The following is a 10,371-nucleotide window of genomic DNA, read 5'->3' on the forward strand; positions in this document are numbered from 1 at the left end:
GCTTTTTCTATCTGCCGCACAAAGTTTTTGGGCTATTAGTGGCACATTTATTTTTTGCCACATTATAAAAATGACTTTCATGGCACAATTTTTATGCCTTTAAAAAGTAATCCTATTTACGTATCTAAACTATTTAGTGGCACTTCTTTTGCCAAGATCTAAACAACACTTTTATGACACAAATTGTCTTATGGCACATAATTTTTCCGATAAACCACATGATTTAGAATATGAAAAATAAAAAAAAAATGGAAAACTGTAAATGCAGAAATCATAATATTATAACTTCAATATTAAGTTCAATCTCAAACATATTCCAAATAATAGAAAAAAATATTGTGTAACAAGCAACATATTCCAAATTCCAAATGTTTGCACGAGTCTAAACGTTCTTTTCGATGCAAATTTTCACTTTCATAAAGCTTAGCTTCAAAGCCTGTCATGATATCTACATATCACCTATCAATCTGTCATCATCACCAATATAAACAAGCATTAGTATTGATCAAAAAAATCCAAAAATTTCTTTTTTTTATGAAAATCATTGTTCTTGATTAAAATGAAAAAACATGCATAAGGAATGGCCCGGGCACTTAACAAAAAACCAATATATAATATGTGGCTATTTATAATTGGCCGAACACCTAACAATTAGACAAAATCCAAAATATTACCTTAATTTCAATATCAACAAAAATTTAAGATCCACCGTCCAAAAGTCTTTCACGCCCTGTAATAGAATGTATCGGTCGATCAATTTCATACTGAAATAACAGCAATATAAGCACATTGATTTAATATTGCAAAATAATTAAAAAGTATAAAAGTAATTATTGTTGAAATAATAATGCCAACTGGAAAAACAGTTAGAAATTAAAATATACCACTGGTAATCTATGTACAACATTTAGAATATTGAGATAAAGTATGGAGCTTGAGCTTGTTTGACATCTCGTCTCGTATCCTAAACAATTTTCTCTATATCAATGAGAAACAGCATAACGATAGAACCCCAATACTGCTTTTTAGGATCGAGTAAAGAACAAGATGAACAAACCAGTCATAACAGAATGAAGAACAAAATAGGTGTTGCGGTAATAAAAAGTTGGCTGAAAATTCACTATTTAGCTTCCTGGTGCCTGTTTGATACTGCATATTACAAAAGATATCTGCATTCTGTCCTTAATAAAACCATATTTACGAAGAACTAATATTTAAAAGAAAAAACAATTACCCTACAACTTTAATAGTCATTTTTATGATCCTGCTTAACGTAATAGTGGTGGCCAGTTTTTCTCTTTGTGCACCAAATCTGTTCAAAAAAATATTAATTACTAGAGTTCATAGGTTTCTAGGTTAATTTACATATGTCAAAAAGTTACCTGCTAGTTTTGGTGTACCCCTTGGAAATTTTAGGTACATGTCAACGAAAACTTTTGTAGCCTTCATTCTATACCTGCACATGCTAAATGGTATTTCCATATTTTTACCCAAAAAATCTTTGTTTCACAGTTGCAGCTGCGTTACACATACTCTAATTATCCTAAGATCAAGCATCACCTGTAATATGCAACACCAACAATATCGTAAATGAGAGTTTATAGTAAATTTTATATGAAACATAGCAAGAAATAATAAAACTTTCTATAAATTGTTATAGGTCTTACTCGTTGGTGATAGTGGGCTGTAATAATTCGAGCTTGCAAATCATGTTCATATATGTGGAAGATGTATCTTTTCGGGTTGTAAAAATAATAAGCAAGCAAAATGGGTATGGGTCAAAGAGGCTTTTGAACCAAAATAGTTTATGGTCAAAACATACACTTTAAAAAAGTGTAAATCTATTTTGTCTATTCTGTTTGTTGGTTTGTATTGATAACAGGCATATAGGTAATTTAACTTGAGAACACTTCATATAAATGAACGTGATTAAGAAATTGTTTGCCTCTATGTGGGCTACTCCAAATACACCTGAATCTCTAATTTAAACAACCTTTGGTCTATAAGTTCTTCAATTTTTACAAAAGAGATTAAACGGAACAAAGTTCATTTCTGCACTTGATTTATACAAAGAGATTTGAAGCACTTCATTTATATACACATATCCATACTTATGTTCCAATTTAAAGGTGGTATAACCCTCCTTTGAGTAACGGGCTCGGTCGAGTTAACTACCCAACTGGTCGAAAAAAGAATAAGAAAACCAAGAAATCAAAGTGGTGATCGGTTTGGTTGGTTTCACGCTTTTAATCGAACTGTGAACACCCCTAGTGGTTAATGCTTATCTTTGTTATTATTCTGACAAAATATAATATTGGGATCATTACATACATATATAATATTCTAATTACACACGGAAAGTTCATCAACCTCTCTTAGGCTTTGTGAATCCAGTTTCACACCAAAAATAAAGAAATCTGTAAGGTGCAAACTGAAGTTTTATAACTCTAATTCTTCACATTCACAACATGAATCAACCCTAAAAGCTTAATTTCACTCCTACATGGTTCCAAATCTACAAAATACTCTCCAAATCCTTTGAACCCTAAAGGTATTATATAGTTAAATTCAAAATATAATTTTTTTAAAGGATTTCACATAAAATGGTTGCAGCTAATATGATTACAGAGTTGCGAGCATTAGGTTGAAATGAGACGCACCTTGCAAACAAAATAAGTATTTGCTCTCGATCTGAACTTACCGGAAAAGCCAACCGTCGCCACCGATGTTAAACACTCATATCTTCAATAGAAGAAGTGGCCCTTAGGGAAAAATGGAAACTGGGAGAGCTTTTAATGCGGCGACTCTAAGGGCGTCAGTGGAATGAGATCTGGTTTGGATGGATGAGCAGAGGAAGAGGCGAGTAGCCGCCGCCTGAGTATATGGTGGAAGGAAGTCAGCGAGGGTTTGAAATGTGTGACGTGGGAAGCACAAAACAGATACATTACAACATATGTAACTTTGGGGTTGGAAAAAAACCTATTAATTAGACTGACCTGAAAATCTAATCAAAACTAAACCTGGTTCAGAAATTGATTATGTAAAAACGAGTTTGAAACCAAATGTAATGTAATTCTCTCTATTTAATCCGGTTTCAAACCAAAATTGGTAAAAACTGGTCAAGACCAAGTCAAAAAATAAATCTTAAAAAGATCAAGAAACCGACTTAAACCCAAAACTTAACCAATCTTAAACCAGTTTTGACTTTGTTTGACTAAACCGAACCGGTTTCAACCTATACCGGTTTTGGGTTGAAACTGGTTTGTACACCTCTGCGTGCAAAAACTCAAACACATCCTAAATCTTCCAAGTTTATATTAGTAGATTTGTACTCAAAAGTTACAAATTTAAACAAAACAATTAAATTTTAGAATAAAAACTTATTTCAATTTCCTTATTTAAATTTTGTGAAGAAAATGCCATTATAAATATCTTCAAGAAAATACGGTTTACGCAATGTGCCGTTAAATATCTAAATTTTGGTGACACAAACACTAAATGCCATCAAATGTATGTTTCAAAAAATTATGGCATAAACAAAGTGCCATTAAATTCTAAATTTTAATAGCGCAAATGTTAAATGTCACTAATAATGTGTGACAAGCAATTATGGCATACACAAAGTTTCATTAAAACCTAAATTTTAGTGGCAAAAACGTCAAATGCCACAAAAAGTGTGTGCCAAACAATTGTGGCACACGTAAAGTGCCTTTAAAACCTAAAATAGTGGCACAAAAGCTAAGTGTCATAAAAAATGTGTGCCACTAAATGGCATTTTTTTTGTAGTGATCTAACAACTATTCTTGGATCTATCAAACTCGGTGCTAGCGGAATATCACACCGGGTCACCTTTGGTCTCGGATCTTAAGAGTTATTTGCAGCTATGGAGAGTGGAAGTAAGAGAAGGAGAAAGAAAGATGTAAAAGATAACAATTTGACAAAAAGATTGTTTTCTCATGGGATGCTTCCCTATTTATAGAAAGCATGCATGAGAATATTATATTATTTCCATTTGCCCAATGGGCTTCGTTACAATGGCCCAATGCCCAATTACATACAAAAGAGACTAAAAAGCCCAAACATACACAGTTACATATATTCCAATACGAAAAACTTAAATATACAAAACGAGACCCAACACTTTTTTTGTTTTTTTATTAAACCTTGACTTATGAGTTTTTTAAATAATTTTTCTTTGTTTTTTAAGGGTTCTTTTTTTTTCTATAAATTCTTTTCATTCTTCTCGTTTTTATCACCGTTTTAGAATAACTTGACCCTATTAACGTATCCTTATTCATTTGTCTTCTATTCATCATAATTTCGTTTTCAAAAATAACTTAAAAGAGCCAATCGGTCGTGAGCAAAGTGCACCTTCTATTACATCTTTTAAATACATATGTTTAAACGCATATATCCTCACTTCATTTGCTTCTTAAATCAAATAATTCTACAATTCATGTTTATTTAATACACGCAGAATTTTTTAAATACGCCCAACCAAATAAAAGAACTCATAATATTGGATGTCCACGAACTGCTATATTAGTGTTACATCATATTCCAAATTTTTCTAAAATCCTTTACTTCTATAACACCAAACCTCCGCAAACCTCATTAAAAGAGTTTATAATTGAAGGGAGAGAGCGAAAGAAAGAGGGAGGGAGAGCGAGAGGGAGAGAGAGAGATGATGGCCCCTACATTCTCGTCCGTCCCTATGTTTGCAATGTTAAACCATACTCACCAGACAAACCTCCAGAACGCATCCCGTCCTTGGCCATCTCATTTGTTGCCTGACATAAGACGGACAGTACCTACAACACTTGTGTTGGGTGCTCTAACCATTTTACAAGGTAAATTTATTTATATAAATTAACATATAAAGAAATGCTTCCAAATAATAATGAAGCCGCCATAAAAGTGAATAAAATATAATATGTCATCATCGAAATCACTTTCTATTGACTTTGACTTTAGTTTGACGTAATCGCATACGTAGATAAGCAAACAACCCCACAACCAAATAGTAATGAGAAGGTATTTGGTGTGTATAAAATGAGAGAATGAGTGATCATGAAAGCAAAATTCATCTCACATGCAATGGCACCCACAAGTCCTCTTCTTACTCCATACAAGATGGGCAACTTCAATCTCTCTCATAGGTCACGTACTATTCTTATATTTACATTATTATCTTTCTCAAATTATGTAATTTTAAACATTAACTAATAATGTGTGGATTACAGGGTTGTACTTGCTCCCTTGACGAGAAATAGATCGTATGGTAACGTGCCACAACCGCACGCCATTTTGTATTACTCTCAACGAGCAACGCAAGGCGGTCTTCTTATCACCGAAGCAACCGGAGTCTCAGACACCGCCCAAGGGTAAGTATGTCCATGTGAAACTATTTCATCATTTTCAAACACTAGATTCATGATGTTTTCGAATGTGACATGATGATCAAAGATACCCTGAAACACCTGGGATTTGGACAAAAGAGCAAGTGGAGGCATGGAAACCCATCGTGAATGCTGTGCATGACAAGGGTGGCATATTCTTTTGTCAGATTTGGCATGTAGGTCGAGTGTCAAGCTATGGTATGTTATGAAACACTATTATATATTTTTTAAGTTAAATCAATATTATTGTTAATTTTTATTTGTTTTCATTGGCTGCTGAAGAGACTTTGATTATGATTAAAACATTAAAAGAATCCTTAAATATATGGGAATAGGAAGATGCATCGATAGACTTTTAATAATTGATGTTTATTGTCTTTTAGCTGTTATTATTATAAGCAAAACCTGGGAAAAATTCCCAAAATAGTCTTTTTTAGAGAGATAAGTCTCAAAATAGCCATTTTTTTCTCAAAATCTTTTATAGTTTGGACTTGCAAGACGCTTTGGGAAAAGATAAAAATAAAGAGAGAGCAGACCAAATTTTGAAAGAAAGTCAGGTAAAAGACGAGATTTGAGGAAATAATGCCGTGCAAGTCCAAATTATTTTGTAATCTTGGAGCAAAAGTCCAAATTTTTCCAAATCTTTTTTATTCAAAAAACCGTATTGAGAGATTTTTTTTATGTTTCCTACTTTTCCCGTCCATATTTTCAAATTCTTAGAAAAATATATTTTTTACAATTATACCTCTTAACCACCTCTTAACCACCACCACCTTGAACCACCACCACCGCCACCTTAAACCACCACCATCACGTCGGCCCCACCCCACCACCACACCGAACCAATCAATTGCAAAAGGGATGCTGCAGTTTTGAATAAACAATCTATAAATACAACATAAATTGGAATTAGTTCTACAAGCATTACGTAGCTAGACGAACCGACGACACCGTCAACCGCGGTTTCCTCAAACTCTTCGACTTCCGAGTCCCACCATCGTCGAAACCGATCAACGGCGTCAAGACATACGAACGTGAGCGTGGATTCAACTCGCAACCTGTGGTTCCGAGTGTTTGTCCCCACACAAGACGCAACTGAAGATATCCCAGTGACGGTGTACTTCCACTGTGGTGGGTTTCCTTTCTTGTCCCTTGACATGAAGAATTACGATGCCATGTGTCGCCGGATGGCGAGGAAAGTGAATTCTATTGTTGTTTCAGTTGACTACTGGCTTGCACCGGAGCATAGGTACCCTGCGCAACATGACGATGGGTTTGATGTGTTGAAGTTTTTGGATGATGAGGAGAATAGGTCGACTTCGTTACCGGGAAATGCAAATGTTTCACGGTGCTTTCCCGCCGGTGATAGCGCAGGTGGTAACATAGCCCATCATCTTGCTCTAACATATCAATTGGTTCGGTGGTGGTGATGGGGTGGGGCCGACGTGATGGTGGTGGTTCAAGGTGGTGGTGGTGGTGGTGGTTAAGGGTACAATTGTAAAAAATATATTTTTCTAGGAATTTAAAAATATGGACGGGAAAGGTAGGAAACATAAAAGAACAATCTCTCAAGACGATTTTTTTGAGTAAAAAAGATTTGAAAAAATTTGAACTTTTGCTCCAAAATTACAAATAATTTGGACTTTACTGACATTATTTCCCCAAATCTTGTCTTTTACCTGACTTTTTTTCGAAATCTCGTCTTTATTTTTATTTTTTCCTAATGCGTCTTGACAGTCCAACTTATAACAGATTTTGAGGAAAAAAGGGCTATTTTGTGACTTCTCTCACTAAAAAAAGGCTATTTTAAAAATTTTCTCTTATCATAGTTAAAAATGAGATTCTATAGATTACGTCGTATAGAAATATTACACTAATAATTTGGTCAATTTCAGTGTCTAAAGTTAACTCAGGTTATGTGCACTTTTTAAAACTCAAGTTAGGTTAATTAAGTTGGAGTAATTTGTTATTTAACTAGTTTAATGTTAAACTAGTGGACAGGGGTGTAATTTATTAACGCCCCGAGGTATCATGTATTTTGTCTCAGTATCACAAATCGATCCTGTTTCGTCTGAAAAGTTTATATGTATTGTAAATTTACTTATTTTATTCCAAAAATTTTTAGCCTGTCCCTTATTTATGAAAATTTTTATACCTCTCGCGTTTTGTCCAAATACGTTCACACTAGAGATTTATCGTGCATTAAGCGAACAAATGAAAGAACCTGACTGCCATAGTATTTAACCTTGATACTTTGCACCTATATCTGCGCATATTTATATGTTTTTCATCTCTATTCACAAATTAGAGTTTCAACCCAACGGCCAAGCTCCGATATCTTCAACAGACAAAGGAATCACACCAGGACTAGATGGCGGAGATTGGTCTCCTCCACGTAGACTAAGAGCCGACGAAATTCCAGCCCTAGTTAATGACTTCAGGCTAGCGGCACGCAATGCCATTGATGCAGGTCAGTGTGTAACCTAATTATGCTGTATATATTGTTATTGTTGTCCCGAAGGGATATGTGGTGGTAGTAATGTCTCTCCTCTAATATAAAGGTGGTGGGTTTAAGTCCTGTAAAATACAGATATATGTGGTTTACAGGAATATTTAAAAGTATGTTAGTTTATTGTTTAAAAAAAAAAAGCTCGCAATCTAACCCTTTGCATTTAACATTTTTACAGGATTTGATGGGGTAGAAATCCACGGAGCAAACGGATACATCATTGACCAATTCTTGAAAGATCAAGTGAACGATAGAAGCGATGAGTATGGTGGAACCCTAGAAAATAGATGTCGTCTTGCCTTAGAAATTGTCGAAGCAGTAGCCAACGAAATTGGAGCAGACAAAGTTGGTATTCGGCTCTCCACATTCGCGGACTACATGGAATGTGGTGATTCTAACCCGGAAGTCCTTGGTCTATACATGGCTAATGCACTTAACAAGTATGGGATTCTTTATTTGCATGTGATTGAGCCAAGAATGGTGCAAGCTGGAACCAAAGCCGAAACTCAATATAATACTCTTCCTATGAAGAAAGCTTTCAAAGGTACGTTTATTAGTGCCGGTGGTTATAAGAAAGATGATGGGAACAAGGCTGTAGAGAGTGGGAAGGCGGATTTGGTTGCGTTCGGGCGGCTTTTCTTGGCTAACCCGGACTTGCCTAAGCGGTTTGAGGTTGATGCGGATCTAAACAAGTATAATAGAGCTACTTTCTATATTCAAGATCCGGTTGTGGGATACACTGATTATCCATTTCTTGAGGTGTGAAGATGGTGATAAAAAGAAATGAATCATTACAATGATAATAAGTTACGTGTTTTTTTATTTTACTTGTGTTTTTATTATAACAAAGCTTTAGGTTTTATTGTTGTTGGGTAATAAAAAATGAGTTTCCGATAATGTAACACCCCGATCAAAAGAGGCGGAACATGTTGGGGCGTGACATGATTGTTTTAATACGGACAACACTATTAAAGTGACAATATTTAAGCAAGTCATTTTTTCATTTATCAAATACAACGCATCCTGCTCATACAAATACAACATAATGCAAAGAAATAAATAGTTCATTTAACTAATAAGGGTGCGTTTGGTTAGTTGATTGGATTGGAATTTGAATTGGAATTTGTATGGGAAATGGAATTTAAATTGGAATTTAATGAATTTCATTGAAAATCCATATCTTGTTTGGTTATACATTTGTTAAAGGATTTGGCATGCAAAGACACCTAAAAAGACAAAATTGCCCTTTCAAATTAACAAATATAACTAACCCTACCACCTTGAAAAAATGATCAGGCTCTATTTCTCTTTCAAGCTACCGACCACCACCGCCGAGCACAATCGTCAGGCACCACCACCGCCCCTCTGTTACTCACCAACACCGGTCAACTACCGTCTCCTACCACCACTAATAATCAAAACTGATTAAGGAAACAAAACAGGTTGCGTTGGTTTAGACTTGGCCGGAAAACGCGGGTTTAGATTGCCGGAAAACGCAGGTTTAGATATGGCCGGAAAAATGCGCTGCTTAGCCAGTGTTTCCATGTCGGAACAACATGGTTCAGATCTCGCCGGAGTTGTGTTGGCGGTGGCCGGAGAAAATGTTGGTGGTAGTTGGTGAAGTTGTTGCTTCTTGCTATGGTTATTTGAGTAAATTTTCAACATTCCTTTTAAATCCCTTGAAATCCTTTAGAATATGGAAGGAATCTAAATTCCATCAAATGATGCACTTGATTGGAAACTAAATCCAATTCCAATTCCTTCTCATACCCAATCAAACAGGTCAAACAATGGAATTTTAATTCCAATTCACTTGAAATCCTCCAACCAAACAAGCCCTAACTTAGTCCAAAATAAAAATGTTTTCAAATCTTCAATCAACCAATAATCAAACCTGTAACGTTGCATAAAATATATTTTGTCAACATGAATGTCGATAAGCAATCCCATGAATTTTTGTATATATAATATATGAGGCAAAATCCACGACTCTTATGTGAAACCGTAAATAATAACGACAATTATAGTATATAAATCATAAATAAATGAGGCTCATTTCTAATAGGTAAAAACTACCAAATTACAAGGAGGAACATATTATCATACTTATTGAGGATGAGGATGAGGCCAACCAACAAAGCAATAAACGTTTAGCAATTAATCATATGAGGGATATAACACACAATCGAGCAATTATTGTAAATAACACATAAACTAGAGTTTGTGGTTTGAGTATCCAAGTCTTGAATCTTTTTTTTTTTTGAGTAAGTATGCAAGCTAACCCCAAGTATAAAAGCGAAAACGACGATGAAATTACTTATTTGGACAAAGTGACGTTGATGAAGAAAACTCAGAATAAAATCTTCAAGAAAGCGAGCCCAACGGTTTAACGTGTGTGTCCTAGATTGAAAGACCTTAAGTTAATATTAAGTTTTGAGGATAAAATATAAATGGTATGAAAGT

At 34.8% G+C, this 10,371-nt stretch overlaps 1 pseudogene across 1 annotated transcript; it reads left to right on the forward strand.

Moving 5' to 3' along the window:
- The first annotated feature begins 5,060 nt into the window (after nt 1–5,060).
- Nucleotides 5,061–8,692, forward strand: LOC143549955 (putative 12-oxophytodienoate reductase 11; annotated as a pseudogene). The gene is made up of 5 exons (XR_013138238.1): nt 5,061–5,159; nt 5,244–5,384; nt 5,467–5,597; nt 7,708–7,869; nt 8,087–8,692. The product of XR_013138238.1 is annotated as a putative 12-oxophytodienoate reductase 11 (transcript).
- Nucleotides 8,693–10,371: the final 1,679 nt, after the last annotated feature.

This window comes from Bidens hawaiensis, unplaced genomic scaffold, assembly GCF_021521415.1.
Source record: "Bidens hawaiensis isolate Kalapana, Puna unplaced genomic scaffold, B.hawaiensis_p1.1 tig00015874_1, whole genome shotgun sequence".
Classification (NCBI taxonomy): domain Eukaryota; kingdom Viridiplantae; phylum Streptophyta; class Magnoliopsida; order Asterales; family Asteraceae; genus Bidens; species Bidens hawaiensis.